The sequence below is a fragment of the Camponotus vicinus genome, unplaced genomic scaffold (assembly GCF_025532165.1).
Source record: "Camponotus vicinus isolate PSW18456_S1 unplaced genomic scaffold, iyCamVici1.0 SCAF_1, whole genome shotgun sequence".
NCBI classification, from domain to species: Eukaryota; Metazoa; Arthropoda; class Insecta; order Hymenoptera; family Formicidae; genus Camponotus; species Camponotus vicinus.
In genome coordinates, this window is record NW_028141945.1 from 37479797 (window position 1) to 37498618 (window position 18822).

General features: G+C 34.6%; 1 protein-coding gene across 1 annotated transcript in view; it reads left to right on the forward strand.

Moving 5' to 3' along the window:
- The first annotated feature begins 4108 nt into the window (after positions 1-4108).
- The window catches only part of Hipk (Homeodomain interacting protein kinase), a 129976-nt gene continuing 115262 nt past the window's right edge, over positions 4109-18822 (forward strand). The window contains exon 1 of the mRNA XM_083088998.1: positions 4109-5096. The gene's annotated coding sequence lies outside the window, so the exon portion shown is untranslated. The remainder of the gene's footprint in view (positions 5097-18822) is intronic.

The following is an 18822-nucleotide window of genomic DNA, read 5'->3' on the forward strand; positions in this document are numbered from 1 at the left end:
CGAGGCTACCGCGGTACGCTTATATCCTGCCACCGTCTCCTCATCTCTCTCGCGGCGTTCTTTTACTTTATTTCCCCGTGCTTTCTCCTTCTTCTTCTTCGTGTTCGTCCCCCTGCCGTTCCCTCGCATTGCTCGCTTTTTCTCGCGCCGTTCTTCGTCTATAAAAATATGTTTTGCCGGGCGAAAGATTTCGTGTCCTGGAATATATTACAGTTGAGATTATATATCGGGGAGACCCCTTTTGAGAACGTGGACAATTCCTCATTTTCAACACAAGAGTAGACTTGAATTTAATATATTTTTACTCTTAATAAGCTATAATATATTTAAATTAATTATGCATATATATTTTTTTATTGAAAAGATTAATTGATGTCATCTTTAATAATTTTTTTTTGATACTGTTAAAATCATTTTTAAGTAATTAAAATATGTAAAAAATATATATCGTCACAATAAGCATTTAGAAAAATATTAAAAATTAATCAATTTAATATTATTGATGCAGTCTAATCAAAGTATCTTTTGTTGTTGTAACAAAATATTTCTCAATGTTTACAATTCGCATATGGATTAAGTTTTAATACATCTCTTTTGATTGTATCGATGATTACTTTGAATGTTTATTTCAGAAAATGATAATTTATTCACGATGTTTTCGTAAACACACGCCACTCTCATCGTTCGTTTATTCACAATTTTACGGCTTCTCGTGTTAGCCAGTAATATATCGACTGATCAGACATTTTGTATTCATATTCGTATTCTCTAAATAAAACATTCTCACATACGCACGCAGCTTGAAACGACTTTTAAAGTTAAAGAATCACGCTCGTTTGATTCACTTTAGCGTATCCTGGAAAGATCCCGCTTTTATCGTAAAACCTTTCGGGGACACTTTAACAGCGCGGTCGTATACACGAGACGAGGGATCTTTGGTGTCTCGGATTCGTGATTTACACGTCGTTAAGGCTACGAGCAAGATTTGAATAAACCTGTGTGCGTGCGCGGATACGCAGTTTTCCCCCTTCCCCCCCCTCTCTCTCTCTCTCTCTCCTTCTCTCTTCTTTACTGTCGCGAAAGGACACTCGTGTTTACGTACGTACGTACGCGTCGAAGGACGCTTGATAATAAACCCTGTACGAAAGCTCCGGCCAGTCGAGCACATACTTGAACAGTGACACCACTCACCCGTGTCTTTACAGAAAGATCACAGTTCGTGTGGACATGTCGAGAGAATTGAAATGATCCTTATCGGCCGAGAAAATTTTGAAATTCTCAATTTAGTTTGCTTAAAAAAATTTGCATGCAATTGACTTAAACAAGCAATTTCTTTATGGGCCTTTCCGTAAATTGCGGTACAATCGGCGAGGAAGATATGTAATTCCTTATGAAGAGAGCAAAGATTAAGTATAAAGTAACTTGTTTTAATTATTTTAATCCTTAGAAATAATTTGAAATATGAAAGAGTAGTATATATATTTTTTCTGCTTGGTTATATTTTAATAATTAATTAATTTAAAAGGTCAGTTGTCTCAGATGTGATTAATATTTAAATGCGGACTTATATAACCGCAATAATTTTACGGAATTGATTTATCTTTCGCTGCCAATCAAATTGAATCGTTAAATCGATTATATCACTTGATAATACTTGATATAGGAAATAGCGATGTTTTGGAGCGTGCACGACAAAGCTTTGATAAATAATCGAATCTGAAGAGACATCGCGAAAGACAGAGAGAAAAAGAACAGAAATTATCTCTCTCTCTTTCTTTCTCTCTCTTTCTCTCTTCTCTCTCTTGTACACTTTTGTTCGGATCATGTACTAAAGATTTATTGGCATACGGATTTGCATTTTAAATATGTGAAGTGGCGCGGAAGATGTTAAGCTGCCTGAAAAGAATATTCGTTCGTCCTCATCTTGCCGCCGTTATCATCTTCCTCTTAAGTACTACACTTTTCAAAGAGGTGAATAACATGCGTTCTTTGCATCCCAGAATCATAAAAATATGTTGTTGTTTTAAGAAAAGAATAATTTCTTTAAAACAATTTTCTCTTTTTCTCTCTTTTCTTAATAAATTTTTTGTCTATAATCTCAAGGAAAAAATTTATATATACATGTATATATGTACGAATAATTTAAGTAGATCTTATATACTCAACAAAAAAAATAATTTTTAAATAAATATTATTTTCGTACGACAGAAAATTATTTTTTAGAAAAGAATATTTCCATATATTTTAACCTATTTTATTCTGTTGTTAATCACATTGCATTTTTATTTCCTTCGACATTTGATAATTCACAAAAATTATAAACATTTTTTCAATGTGCTAAATATAAAGAAATTATTCTGGGAATGATTCAAACGACTTCGACAACGCCGTTAATCCTGCTGACAGCCCGCAATCAGTTGCACGCCATTAATGTTCTTCTTGGCACCAATACAAAAATTAAAAGAGAGATGATAATCTTACACGGGATGAGGCACGTAATGCTTGAGACAGATATTTCGTGCCCAGATCAGGGCGATATAACTTTCGAATTGTTTTCTTGAAAATTTTTAATAGTCATATTAATTTTATATTTATATGCATATGTCTTTATCACGTTTTTAATAGAAAAAAAAGGATAAAGTAAATATCAAAGATTGTTATTCTTATGGTATGCGTTTTCTTCTTTTCCTTTTTTTCTTTCTGTTTTCCGTCTTGTCATCATCCATCGTAAAATCTGTTTGTCTTTTATTTCTAGTCATTTACGACACAACGAACATCGCAGGAACGAAACAGATGGATAATGTATTTTCGACACAAACTAGAAAATCAGTTCGACACTTTATTGCTGCACTGAGAAAAAAAAGTTGTTAACTTGATTAAACTGTTTAACTAAATTATTATTTTTTTAATTGAAATATTTAAATATTTAAGTTAAATAGATGTCATGTTAGATTTAACATGTCATAATTAATTTAAATACTTAAATATTTTTTTTTTAATTAAATCTTTCAATTAAATAATTTAGTTGAACGGTTTAGTCAAGTTAACAACCTTTTTTTCTCAATTGTATTGTTCTGACCGATCAAAATTTGTGATTAAATCGATTATGATTAAATAAATGAAAAATGTTTGTGATTAAATCGATTATGATTAAATATGAAATCATTAATTAAAAAAATAAAATTAATCTATAGTACAACTGCTTATTTTATAAAAAAATTGCATAAATAAAATAAAATAAAAATTAAGTAAATAAAAAAATGATACGTGATATACTTGCAACATATATTCTTCACATTATATATTTTCTACATAACCAATGCTTGAAAAATATAATTTTTCAAGTTTAAAAACTAGAGATAATAGTTTTAGTTACAAGGATAAATAACAATCTCTTAGCGACAACTCGTCAAGTTAAATTTAAAAGTCAGTTGTATTGTGTGCACATACACACACAATTTCGGATGAGGAAAATGATAAAATCTGTCTGGTATATCTATTCATGAATATGAAAATAAATTGCAAGAATCTTTCTGCAAAAGAAACACGTGTAAAGATATTCAAATATTTAATTACTCAAATCTCAACATCATTAAAATGTTGAGATATAATTAGTATATCATTGACAAATTTACTATCCTCGATCATCTCGTACTATTTATTTTCATATCGTTATTTTTAGCACTCAAATCACTGCACAACATTCTTGCGCAATCTTTTTTTCAGCTGTACCTTTCAGAGAAGACATATGTGCCATTGTAAACAATCGCGGAGCAAAAAGTTAACGTGTTTTTTTTCTTCAAACTATAATATTTTGATAAAAATCTCAACTATAGATGCTGGTGTTTGGACCGTATAAAGTCGGGCGTATTACGTGACCGAATTACGAAATCACCGAGCAGTTTACGTCGCGCGTCCCCGAAGCGTAGTCGAATCGCGCCTTCGTCGCGGGTCCTCGTCCCTCCCGAGTACCTAAAATCCGAGAACGAGTGTCGAAAGCGTTGTCTATCGACGGCCAATCGTCCTGATGCATCAGGTGGGCCATGCGATCGCAGTTTAACGTATATTTCGACATTCGTTGCGTTTCGCGCGGCTAAGGAATTTTTCGACATCGCGCGAATGCGCCAAGTCAGGCGTGTCACGTGACCGAATTTCGAAATCGCCGGTCAGTTCGCGTCGCACGTCCCCGGTGTGTGGTCGAATCGCGGGATTGTCTCGCGTTCGTCGCGTCTCGTTTAGCCCTGCCGGGCGATCGAGTGTCGGAAGTGACGTATCTACCGATGGGCGATCGTCTCGGTCCGTTAACCGGACCGTGCGATCGCGATTTAACGCGTATTTCGAGACTCAATTTTTTTACGTCGCGCAAGAAACTTTTTTGCATCGCGCAAACGCGTGAAGCTGGCTGCAAGTGCGCGTCGTCACGTGACCTAGTGTCACGATCGCTGCTTAGTTTACGTCGCAGGGCTTCGCGGATTCGCCCGATGGAGTCGAGTCACATGACGGGCCATCTCGGTGTGTTTACCGGCTTATCGCGGTCGCGATTGGCCGTGTCTTCCGGAATTCGTAATCAGCTGTCGCTTCTCGTTTCGTCGAAAGAATTCCTCGAACACGGGCGTCTCGCTTATCTCGTAGCTCATTCGACGAACGGTATCGTGCGTGTTGTATGTGCATTGTGGAACATCGAGGAGAGCTTCGAGGAGAGCCTCGAGGAACTTTCGACAATGGATTCATCGAGACAGGTCATCATCGCTTACCTACGATATTTACACAACAGTCGGTGCTCGTGCTCGCTATTTACTCTTCGAACTTTGTGCTGACAAATACGTTAAATCGGAAGTGCTGAGTGACACGTCTTTAAGTTTGGATTTATTCGCATCTCGTCGGATATGTTTACGCATTATTCGGAAGTGCCGAATAAAGTTACGAGCGATTGCGTTTCTTGCAATGGATATCGGTCAGAGTTCGTCGAAATAGTCAACGGGAGTATTATATTTTGCGTGTCTCGTATGTATTAAAAGTGTCAAGAGCTGGAATCGTCATAAGAAATTAATCGAGAAAATGACAGCTGTTCGTCCACGGTGTCCGGAGATGAATATGTGAGTGATTATTTTTTATTTCTTAATTTTTCCATCATACAATATCGAATTTGCCCAAGACAGAAAGAGTAAAAACATTCTCTTTTTTATCGCTTTTTTAATTGCCTTATATAAATGACGAATCAAATCTTTTCAAATCACTTCATTTAATATTATGAAAAAAGAATGAAAAGAATCTCTGGATGTACAATTTTTAAAATTATTTTTTAGAATCTATTTTTAAAATTATTGCTAGAATATATGGGAAAAATAAGAGATAAGATAAATTATTATTGTTTAGAACTTTTACGAAATGTAGATTAAATAGCAAAAATTGCCAATTTATCAAATCAAAATCGCAGGCACTTTTTGTGCCTTTAAATAATCATGATAATCAGGTAATTAATTCTGCAAGGGGCAAATTTGTACTGATCGCTATCGTCCAGGTAAACATGAATAGTGGTAATCAATATTCGATAAATTCGAATGGATCGACTAGTGAAATCAATTATATAGTTCTAAACGCGTCGATCGCACGTGTATTTACGAAATCTGTCAATGGAAAATCAAATATCGAAATAATATGACGCTATTACAAAATTAATAGGCTTCCGTGTATGTTTAGAAAATTTAATAAATAGCTTCGATAAGAAACATGAGAATCAAAATTTCAGATTTTAAATTAGGTATATATTAATTTAAATTTAAATTAATATATCCCCCCCATATGTGAAACAATTTGTATTTAAATGCATGTGTGATTTTCTAATGTTGTTTATAGCGTTTAAATAATACATTGATGTATTTTTTAAAATATTACTAAAATTAGTAACAAAATTATTCTAAGATACACATTTTACACATTATTAGTACATTATTCAATGTTAGTATGATGTTGACTTTTACACGTGTCAAACAACGTAGAGAAAAATAGTAAAAGAAAAAAAGTATATATTTGCAATAAAGAAGAATCTTTTTTTAAACGATCGTAAAATAATCATGAAATATTAATTGAATGACTATGCAATAAGAATGTCACTCCTTCCGAGAAGCGAAACATCTGTGCTTTGGTGAAAATGATAAATGCGCTCGCAATGAAAATAATTTTAGCGGGAGAAAAAAAGATGCTCGTGCATCGCACGATCTTCGGATCGTGAATCGTGACTAAAAACGGCGATGCGCGAGACGAGCTGGAGGCGGATCGAGATCGAAGCTCCCGGGATGATCAGCTGCATTTATTTTCATGGTCGCCCACGTGTATCGATCGCGCAAGGACCTAACTTAACCTGCACATCCTACACATTGTATACACGTTGTTAGATTAGTTTTCTTTAGTAGAGATTTGATAGAGAATTGATGCACAAGCAATTATTATACATTACATTATCGACAAAATATTAGTAGACACTCTGTGCTTTTCTTCTTAGAAATGACAAATTAAATACAAATAGAATTGACAATGAATATTATTCTTTTAATTTTTCTTGCCCTTTAAAGTTTTTAAAAAAAATTCCTTTCTCTAAATTGAAAATCTAATTGGAAATTCTCGATATTTTCTCGCGTAGAAAAATAAACCTTATAAATTTATAGAAAGCTTTGCCATTAAAATTAATAATAAATTTTATATTATACGTCTTAAAATATATATATATAAAATACGAAAAAAATTGCAAATTTTATAATTGCCTTCATTTTCTCTCTTTTTATTTTATCCGACGATGCCGAATGTAATTAATAATAAGTGACACATTTGTGCGATTGCATATTCACTACACGTGACTACAAATCTAAAGATCACTTTAAGTATCGGTTTTGTGCCGCAGGCACGGAAAGAGATCGAATTCCACGAAATTATCGTCCCGCAGCCGTTTGCATGGTCAAACAAATGCGTGCGCGTATATGTGTAATTAAAGTGTATTACCGATGCACCGTCAGTGCCACTTATATCGGTTGTATAAAAAGTCTAGGAAAAATATTGGTATAATTTACCTTTGCTCTCGCGCGTTATACTAACCGCATGCGGTACAAACCGGTCACGAATGATGTCGCGGGTAATCTGGTCACTAGTGTGTATATATATATATTTCGATACTATCGTAGAAGTATGTAAAATAACACGAGATTAACTTTCAAGAGAAATTTATGTTATTACAAGTCGCTCTAAAAATAGCGCAAGATAAGTCACGATTTTCTACAAATAATTTGATGCACTGTAAAATATATACGAATATATGTGTTTAATATTTAAAAATTTTATTTAATATTTAATTTAATTATTATTAATATTTAATATTTAATATAATTATTTTATTTAATAATTTTTTTATTTTACGTATATTCCGTAATCAAAAAATCTGTATTAATTAATAACAATGCAAGAATATTTAGTGAAACAAATTATGAAAAGTAGCAGTATGATATTCATGAAACACACGCATATCAGATCTCGATCTTTCGGGAATACATCATTTTTTTGGGGCAATAATCAACAAAATTGTGCACGAAGGGGCGGCGCAGCACTTTATGCAAATTTCAGGGAATACGATCGTATCGCGAATTTTCGGGAAATACAATGTCGCCGATCACGCGATCTTGACATCTTACCGCTTTGACGCGACTGCTCGTTAATCAGGAAGGGCTCCTCGATAAACTTCGCGATTATCGTGATTGCCGGTATGAACGGACCGGGCCGGTCGCTCCGAGGCTGATGTACGTGCATTTAATACGCATCACGGCAGAGTTCGGCGCACGTATCACAGATGTGCAATATGTCACAATAAATTACTGGGTTCGATTGGGATACTGTCGAAAAAAATATTTTTTTGCGCTGATAAATATCATCGATATTAAAATTAGACTTGAGACACTCGTATTGAATAAATAATATTTTAATTATATATTGTGATGATTTTAAATATACTCCTGGACAAAATTAACGCATAATTTTTTTTTCACTTTTTCTTTAAAAGCTGATATTTAAATTTTAACGAAAAATTTTAAAGAAAAAGTGAAAAAGAAATTATGCATTAATTTTGTCCAGGAATATATATATTGTCTATGGAAATTTTCATCAAAGCATGGATTAATTTTATTAAAATGTGAATGAGAAATATAATATACACATATGTTTGAAGAAGCATCGCGCTTCATTTTTGTGGCATATAAATTGCGATAAACAAATGATTCGTTACAAGGATCGGATCTCCTGACCGTTACAGTGGTCTTTCGTAATGAATTTACTAGTTTCGATGTGGTTAACCTTTGATTATACGAAAGCGCGTATTATACGAATGCCCAGCCCGGAGCTCATAATTTACAACGGGAACCGCAACTGCGAAGGCAAAGATTATAATTGCTTCAATAAATTAGAAAATTCTGAGTGAGCGAATCATGTATCTGTTTTTATTGTTTTTCTTTTTGCAGTTCTTTCTTATTTTATATAATATTAATAATATATAAGAAGCCACAAAATTCATAAAAAATTTTATATCAAATTCTAAACATATTATTTATTAATAAATATTAATCCTGAATATATATTATATGTATATTGCATATAATAATAATCTTATATGTATTATATATTCGTGTGCAAGAAAAAGGGGTAATTTAAGCATTTAAAGATAAATCATTCACATCGAATCTCAAATATTTTAACAATATTTTAACATTAGTTTCATGAAACTTTGATAACTTTAAGATTTCGGAGCGCTTGGAATGCATATTATTGAAATACTTGCCATGAAATTAAGTTTTCGCGATGAAAATATTTAATAATAACACGAACAGAAAACTCTGAGTCTAGTAATTGTAATGTATCTTTTCCGCGGCGTACATAGTTATCTTTAAAACTCTCATCCTGCGGTTTCTTGCTCGAGTTCCCGCGGCTTGTAAGGGTTCTCTTTTCTCGGGTGAATTGCAGCCGGCGATGTTCAAAGCCGCGTTTTCACATCTTGGCGGCGGCAATTTCTACAGCACAACGTCACTCTCTCCTCGGCTATTACGAGTTCTTACTCGAGGCTTCGATACTGCTCGCCACTTTCTTTTTTCTTCGTTCTCTCGGCCTCATCACCCAATGAATGAAACGAGTACTTGCCTCCGAAAATAAAAGTGAGATATCTCTATAATTGATTGATGCGCAAAATAATTGCTGCTATTCATGCCACCCTGTGTCTAAAGATTTTCATGTTTTCTGTTTTTATTTGTTATTATTATGATTAGCGGTGAAAAAACAATGCATTATAAAATAATGTATAAGAAGATACACACATATTTAAGCACATAATAGTAGGAAAAAATAATTCTAAAAAATTTGTTAAAATTATTTTAAAGTTCGATGACACTAGTTTCATGCACACATTAATATCATGGAAAGATAATGTAGAATTATATTGAAAGTAAGCAATATTAAATATAAAATTAAAGATGTGTTTCTTTTGTTTGTCTGAAACTTTATAAAGTCAAAAAACAAGATTGTATTGTTTTTATGACAAAACATTTCTTTATATCGCGTCTTAACTACCGTCTCAAGTTCTTCAGGTCTTCTTCAGGTTACTCTAGCAACATTGTGGGCAGGTACTGAGAACCAAGCTCGGCATGATGCAGGTCATTTCCCGGTCAACGACCGCTCGTAGGGTTGCACCGGACAAAAACCTTCGTTCCCTTCGTAATCCAGACTGTGCCACAAAGTGGCTATCCCTACCAGACAGCAACATGAAAAGTTTTGTCCGTACTTACAGCTTCCCACACCGAGTGGATGGTGGTGGATGACCCCTATAGATTTACTTATAACTTAATATATTTCACTTTCTCACGTTAAACGATTCTTATCCTATGCATATTTTTCGACTATCTTCCTTTATGTGATTTTTATCTAAATTTTAAACTCAAAGTAGATTTATATAAATACATTAAAAATATTCAACTCGTTCAAGACTCTTCGGGAATATTTTTAATTGCGTATTTTTAATTGAGACATATAATTCGATCGTGATTTTTCATAATTAAAATTATTTTTTAAGTCATAATTTAGCGAGATATTTTTAAAGGTATCTTATACGTGAAATTGAATTGCAGCATTAAAATATAGTGTCAAATTAGCAACATTGTGCGACATTAAAAATCCGTGGTCAAAAATTTTTCCGGCACCAGTTAATTCCATTTATGACTTATACGGGGTGATTCTCTCTTAATGGAAACTTTTATAGCCAAGAATTTCCATGCTGCCCGAGAGTCTCGGTTGAGCCGGTTTTTTAAATCCAACGTCCAATTCTATGACAAGAAGATTGTTCTCCGGTAAAAAAAAAAATGAAAAGAAAATAGTTTTCAATGCAATCTACCGTATAAATCTTTCAAGCTACGTTCCCTATAATTATATAATTAAAGATGTTTCGATCCACCAATGGAATTCCACTCACAACATTGTTGTGATAGAAATTAATCTTGCTCCGAAATCATAATCATCTTATTTTTCCGGTTATTAAAAAGAAATTTTAGTGAGATCAGCAAAATGATGTCAATTATTCATGCTTTAAAAAATCACCTCTTGTCGCAATTCATGGTTTCAATTCCGTGCCAAGAATAAGAGGCTTCGCAGATATGATCCGGCTATTAACGAAGCGAATCGAGAGAGAGAGAAGGAAATCTTAGCGGGACCTTGGGCCGAAATTACGTCGAAGAATGCAATCTCCTAACCTCGCGCAACTCTCGGGAAGAAACTACAATTCAATGTGCACACGGCAAGAGAGATTGCTCAGGGTGCGCTAATAAAACCACCCGTAAAAATGCGAAGAAAATTATATATTCCACTTTCTTTTCTTGCATTATTGCTGATATTAGCGTTTCTTTATATTTTTTTAAATATTTTTCGACATTATTATTATTATTATTATTATTATTAGACTTATTATTATTATTTTTAAATTAGTAATAATAGCAACTTATTATTACTAATTTAAAAATAATAATAATAATAATAATAATGTCGAAAAATATTTAAAAAAATATAAAGAAACGCTAATATCAGTTGCTTGTCAATTTTAGCCACAATATATTGTAATTTAAATCGTTACATTGATTCATCAAATTCTTAATATTTATTTCGATGAAAAAGAAAACATTCTCGAATTCTATTAAAAAAAGAAAAAAATTTTTTGCGCAACAAACGGGTTAGTTACTATTTTATATATATATTAATTTCTTATTTTCTCAATTAAAATTACGCGGAACGTTCATAAATGGAAAGATGGAAAATTTTGAAAGAAGCAAACTGTCTATAATCACAGAAGATAATTATGTAAATACATGAATCATGCTTGACATGATATGCCGACAAGTTTGAAATAGAGGAAATAGAGTTTTAATAAACTGAAATTCTAGTTGAATAAACGCGTATGCGTATGAATTAATTTTTTTCCATACAATAAAAATTTTACGTTTTGGCTCGAGACTGTTTCATATTAAGCCGATAAGAAAAAACTTGATAACGAGGCCATACACGCGTCAGATTAAGTCTTATCGCGATGCTTATGTGAACATAATGAAGACCAGTAACCTCAATCGTCTAATCTTAAAACTATATAATAAATAAACACACACACTGTCATTTTGTTCAATAATACTTTATCCATAAATAAAACGCAAGATTATCCGCTCTTACAAGAATCTGTGCTTAATTTTAATTATTTATTACGTAGAAAATTACGAGAAAAAAAGACGTTTATCCCGCGATTATCGTAATTGCGAACATCTCGAGAAAGAATTTTCATCGTAGAGGCCGTAAATCTCTCTTTCTTTCTCTCGTAACGACGAAAGTCATCAAACATCGCGTAAATGGCGAGGATCCCTGCGAACAACGCCGCAAGGCTCTCCTCCCTTTCGACAAACATGGTCGCGATTATGGTCGCCATTATGGTTGCGAGGAACAACACGAGGTCAACGTCCCTTTCGTAAACAAATCGCTTACGCTCAAGGTCGGCAGCGTAGTACGCGATTGCATACACTTAAAATTTTCGCATATGATTCTGCGCACACATCGCAAAAGTTTGCCCACAACGGTTCCTGGCCAGACAATTTTTCTCCTCTCGAGAGTTCAAGACGATTCGCGTGAATTTTGAATTATATACTTCAAATGTTAACTACTGTAAAGCAGGAGTAAATATAAAAGTAACATATAAAAGCTACTTATGACATAATTATTTTTCATTTAATATCAATTGAGATTCATAGTCGTATATTCCATTTTATTAATGAAGATTAGTAGAGTTGAATTGAACTTTACTGCCTTAATTATAATTTTACTATACTAATTTTACTATGCGATATTCTATCAAATTTTCCACATAATAAGGATAAACGAGCGCCATAAAGACTTCTTGACGTTGTGATTTTGCACCTGCTTATACAGCAAATAACATTCTGATTGCATGGTAAATAATGATCTTGTAATGATAACAAGAGAATTAATATTGCGACGCTTGCTAATTAATAGCGCATGACTGATTCTGAAAGGACGTATTCGCGCATCTTTAAGCACGGAACGATTCGCGATTTACACGCGACTTTTCACGAGAGATGCTGCATCAGCGGCTTAACATCGAAAGCGACAATGCTGCGGCGATTGTAATATAAATGTCACGGTTTTATGCGCGTCGCACACGGGAGATCTTCGTGATAAACGGGCCGCATAAAGCGCAAGTCGTTAATGATAATCATTACTTGATTGCTCCCTCGCGGTCGTCAAGAAAGAGCTATTCGAGTTTAACCCCAAGGAGCATCTGTGTGAGTGCGACTCACCAATTACAGAGTGCATGTGAGCATTTATTGTTAATGTACATCGAATCAATCTTATTTATTCTCTTTAATATTGCATGAATATATTTTTACAAAATTTTAACAAAGAAAGAATTTTCACAATTTCATCTGTCAAAATGTAATATATGTGTACTCTTAAAAATTTAGAAAAAAACTGGAGAAATTTAGAGAAAAAACTTGGTTTCGAGAAAAAATAAAATGTAATAAAGGGTAATACAACGTTTTCGCGCAAATAATAATAAATTGAGATAAAGCGTCGAAATTTCCTTATGATATTTTTTTTACCAAATTCTATAATTTTTTTAATATATGTGTGAAATTTTCTCTGTGTGAAATTTTTTTTTTCTCAAACGAGACTCGCAATTGTACCGAGTTATTCGTGTATTACGATTCCTAGAAAGTCCATCGCATTCAAATTGCATTCATCCATCTCACCGACAATAAATTTCTTTACAGTGAGAGCGACTGCATATCGTTAGAAGGCAGCCGCATGGGTACTTTATATTCATCGCGACAGACGGAAATACGGTATTATTAAAGTTATATTGCGTCGACAAAATAATGCCGGGTCGGTAAATAATTTCGAGGCGAAATGTTTTAATGACCGTGTCCGTGTAACCGGTCTTCCGCCGAGATCGCGCATAACCGGAACAGAAATCTGCGAATTATTGCTCCTTTCTCCATCAAAATCGCATTCGCCGAAGCAGACAAAATTTACTAATAATACATAGATTGTTGCATGCACTGAGAAAAAAATCTGGTTGCATAAATTAGAAATCTGGTACATTCAATCAGTCTGTTGAAAAATGGACGAATCAGAATTCCTCTAGGAATTATCAGACGAGTATGATTAATTTTCTTCTGTTAAATTTATCAACTTTTCTTGGTAATGATACTAAATTTAAAAAAAAATGTTTAGTTAAAATATAACAAGAAGTTTTATAGATCCACCTAGAAAATATGCTATTAAATGTTCGTTATAAAAAATTGAGTCTTATCGTGATAAGTAGAAATTCTGTTTGGTTTAACCAAAATGCCTTCTATACGTTTTGTTGATATAATCAAACGATTTTTTTGTGAAAGTAAGTTAGAAATTTAAGAGCTTATCTATTTATTACTTGCAATCTAAGCCTTTTTTTACTAATAATTAAATGTGTGTATGAAAATTACAATTTATGTGAATTATATATATATATAAGAGGATTCAAAATATATTCATTTATGTAAATGAATGTTTTGAATAATCTTTTTTCACAAAAATATACCAATACATTGCGTCGTCATACACCTTAAACACATGGCACGATGATATCAGTCGCGCGATTTAGTCAGCGACAGAGGATTCCTTTCTTTCGCGCAGAGGTATCAATTCACAGTTTTTTCATCTTCGTTATCCGATATCTTCTCTCGTGGATCGCGCGGAGCATGTTGTTATCCTTCACTGCTGCCTTCTACGGTTCCTTTTATTGGCCGCTTATCTTCGTCCGATGATGAATCACCGCAGCCAAACAACGACATTGTTACGAGTGTGGGGAGGGAGAAAGAGAGAGGAAGAGCGCGCAAGATAGCGCGGAGAGGGGATCGCGGTGATGCTGCGTTTATGCGTGTACGAGTCATGAAATGGCCGTCGTGTAACGAGAGATAGAGAAGGAAAGGAGGAAGGCTGGCGAAGAAGGTAGAAGGGAAGAGGGCAAAGAGAAAGAGAGAGAGGGAGAAAAAAGGCAGCAAGAAAGAGACGCGCGATCATGGTGTTGACCGGGCTTTGAACCCTGGTTCCACTGGAGTACTACGTCGTAGTACGGAGCTCGTTCGGATTAGAGTCGGTCCCGTCTCTCTTCTCTTGGTTTACCGCACTATGAACCCTACGTCCTTCCTTACGTCTTTCCCCACGTCCTCTGTTTCGTGTACTGCATCATCAGAAACCTCTTCTCTCCGCCGTGCGCTTCTCTTTAAGACAATGAAGTCATGAATCAAGGAGGCAGAAGTTTATTAAATTGATCAAATTATGAAATATATGTATTGTTTTAATTAGAAAATATTTTTCGATCTAGCATTTGTTTTTGATTAGCAATATTCTATATTCTAGATAGTTGTCAACTTATATTTTAATCAAAGCAATTTTACGTTACGTAGAAAATTTACATATATTATTTCCCAGCAAACACCAAATAACAGTTATATAACGGTTAGTTATAATTAAAGAGATATTATAAAATAATAATAACACACATAATATTATTATTTTATAGGCATTTATAATCTCTCTTTTCTTATACAAAATCGATTTTTTAATAAACTGATATATTCCTAGCATTTATATTTAAATAAAACTACAGATTCAGGATATTTCGTGTATTTTCTCTTGCAAATTAATTCTAGTACCATCTCGGGGGAAATACATTTGAATCATTCTTCGATAATTCTTCTGCAGCTTCCGACACGATCATTCGCTGAAAAAAAAAAAAAAACATCGTAACTCGTCTTGATCTATTCTCTCGCGAAGGATAGATCACTCTCGCGGCGAGAGGAAAGAATCTCCCCTCTGCTCGACCCTAATCTATCTGGTACATTGAACCTCTTCTTCCCGCGGGCGTCCGACGAAAGCGCAAAAAGCGCTTATCGCGCGGATCGGAACAACCACGCTCGCTCGTGGACGGGACTCGTTCGCCTGTTGGAACGATTTCTGCCGAGTCACGGGTGCATGTCGCGCGATGCACGCACCGCGATGCTCCTCCGCACGGCCATGTATGCGTGTTTCGCAGCGGTTCGGTCTTCTCCTCGGCCAGCTCCTCGTCTTGCGCATCCACGAAGAGCTCTCTCTTCGGGAAAAAGAAAGAGAGAGAGAGAGAGAGAGAGAGAGAGAGAGAGAGAGAGAGAGAGAGAGAGAGAGAGAGCTACCGCAGGCAACTACCGCTCTTCTGTTCTTACCTTGAAGAGGCCGACAGTAGGGGATGGGATGCATCTCCCGTGGGCATGACTGGGGAGATGGGGGTGCGCGAGGGGGGGGTTGTATATATGGACGGGCGGGCAGGGAAGGTGGAGGACCGTTGCACTGACCGGGCTTTGAACCCGCTATGTAGTAAACAACAGGTACGTTGCACCCGTACCGCAATTTGTAAGAGCCCGGGAGGGCGTGAGGAAGATTCTGTCCTCTTTCTCTCTCTCTCTCTCTCTCTCTTTCTTTTGGGAAGTCGCTGTCTGAAAATAATGCCGAAAACAACTTCGAATAACGGCCCGCGAGACTCCTCCTCCCTCCTCCGCTCTTAAGTTTCTCCTGCCCGATTCGAGCAAATTGTAAATGGGCCCAGATTAGCTGACATGGTTCCTGGGCGCGAGAATCGGAATCAATATTGCGGAACATTAGCACCGATGACGCGAATTTCGCGTGAATGTTTACTCGGCTTTTCTGATTCTGGGTCAAAATTCTATACGTTGGGCAAACGTAGAGATTTGATTACTGAATTAATTCTTAAAACTTGATGTTTATCAATTCGTGTGTACGCATGCACACATGCACATTAGGAGTTTAAATGTGTTTGTATATTTGCTTCATTGATATTCACAAGTAAATGAAAAGATATTTATTATCTTAAAAAAGTATCTGTTTTATGCGATTTATCAGATTCTTCTCTAAAATATATATTTTTATGTGTTTTGGAATTCAATTTCGATATATTCTGTTAACATACTTTTTCTACTCGTTTATCAGGAAGCAGATTATCGGTCCTAAAAACGGGGCCAAACAGTATCTATATAAGTGCGATGACTTCCTTTGCTAGGTTGCCAAATTTGGATGATTCGTGGGATAATAATAGAATATGTTCTGTATAATATAATATATTTTGATGTAAAATTTTTTTCCGTAAAATATAACACACACAGACATTTCACAATACTAATCTACAATACTAAATATATCTATTTTTTATCCTCTATTGATTCATCCTCTATTGCTTTTTCACATTTAAACGAGAGTCCTCTCTGCAAATGTATGAAACTATATAGTTAGCGAGAAGAGTAGCGATATTACACAAGCCAAACTATGCGGAAACTCTGTCGGTCGTTTTATCCTTATAACGCATCGACAGTGTTTCGATGATTAATAAAAAATTCCTAGTTGAAAACAATCACATGCAAATAATCTGAGATTTTAATACTTAAATATTTTTTTAATTGTATTCAAATTATTTTTAATCGACATAAAATTATCGAATATCACAAGGATCGAAAAGAGAGCTGTCAGTTACCGACATACTTAGTTTTCTCATTCACCACTGTGAGCGCAAATGTTCCTAAACAGTTTTATTTCCAGATAAAAAACTGTTGAACTAATACAGATTCGAATAAAAATGAAACATTTTTCTGTTGCTAAAAAATTAAGGGTTAAGTTCGGAAAGAATGCGATATTTGTAATTCATAAAATCTGTTTTATAAAAATCAAGTCTAAATATGTAAAATAGATCTAAACAAATGTATCACGATTTCTTTTCTTAGTCAATTGTCAACTCGTTTGTATTTTTATAATTTTCTATCTTTCTACAATTATTATCAGCCTATTAATCCGCGGTATATCTAAATACGCATCATCCTGCTTCTCACAGAATATTACAGAATTACCACGTTTTAAAGCCACAGGAAGATCCAAATTACCAGTCAAGGTTCTTTCGACGTCTCTCTAGAAGTCCTTAGCAACAGTCGGATCGACAGTTGTATTAGCCATGCTTGGATATTTATGTTGCGATCCAAAATTGCAGTAAATGATCATTTTAGAATCGTCAGGCAATTTCGGGACGCGATTTTATTATCGCGTTTTTTGGAGGTTTATATTGGAGGTCGATATTAACTTCCTTTAATCGTGCGCTGGATGTTTCGCACAATAAACCGGAAATCTCATGCAATACCGCGTTTACCGAGGATGCAGTTCGCTTCGGTGTGATGAGCGCTCCCCTCTTACGACGAATTTAATATTCCTACATTTTATTGTGAGCACGCGTGAGTCACTGCACGTAATAATGAGGCATTACCGCGGCGATAAGTAAAAAGGATCGCTCTGTCTAACCACTCATTTATTCCCCGCGACGGGAAATGCAGCCGAGTGCGCGCTGCAATTTCCGTGCACTTTCACGAATGTCCACTGTCGAGTCAGTTGTCAGTTCACGTATCAATCCCCGCGATTAAGATTCGGTAACGGAATTATTTTATTTTCGCTCAAAATTAAATATTTTTATTAATCGTGAATTTAATAAAATATGCACATGAAAGTTAAAAATAATAAAAATAATATATAAAATAATATATAAAATAATATATAAAAATAATATATAAAAATAATAATATTGCTTCTATTAAAGCTTTTATTTCCGAGCTTTTATATAACAAAGTATATAACGGTATATAACATTTTTCGGCGAATGACTGTACTCTCATTGAGAGAAAGCAGATTCAAGGGATCTGTCTGATTCATTCAAAAATTAGTGGCGACATGTGAGCGTATCGTCTAAAAATATTACCGGTGGGCCGAGGTGCGCCTAGCAACAGAGGCTGCATAGAAGCATAACTACAGTGAACGCGCGTGTTTCTACGTCGTACCGCAACGAGGACACGGGACGTGAAAAAAAGAAGCCGCGGAGATATAGACATCGCGATCCATGTGGTATCCTCGACCACGATTTCTACAAGTAATCGTCTTATTATTCTTCCGACTGTCGTTTAAACTTCATAACATGAATGATATATATTGAAATATAGAATTTATTTTTTATTAGAAAAATTTCCTTCAGAAATTTAAGCCTTTTTCAGATTTTATTATAATTGCCTAATTTATAAATTACTAAATATTTAATGAAAATTTAAATTAGCTTAAACTAGCACATTGGATTCTTGTAAAAATCAATTAATTTAGTATTCCAATATATTATTGTCGACTCTAGCATTA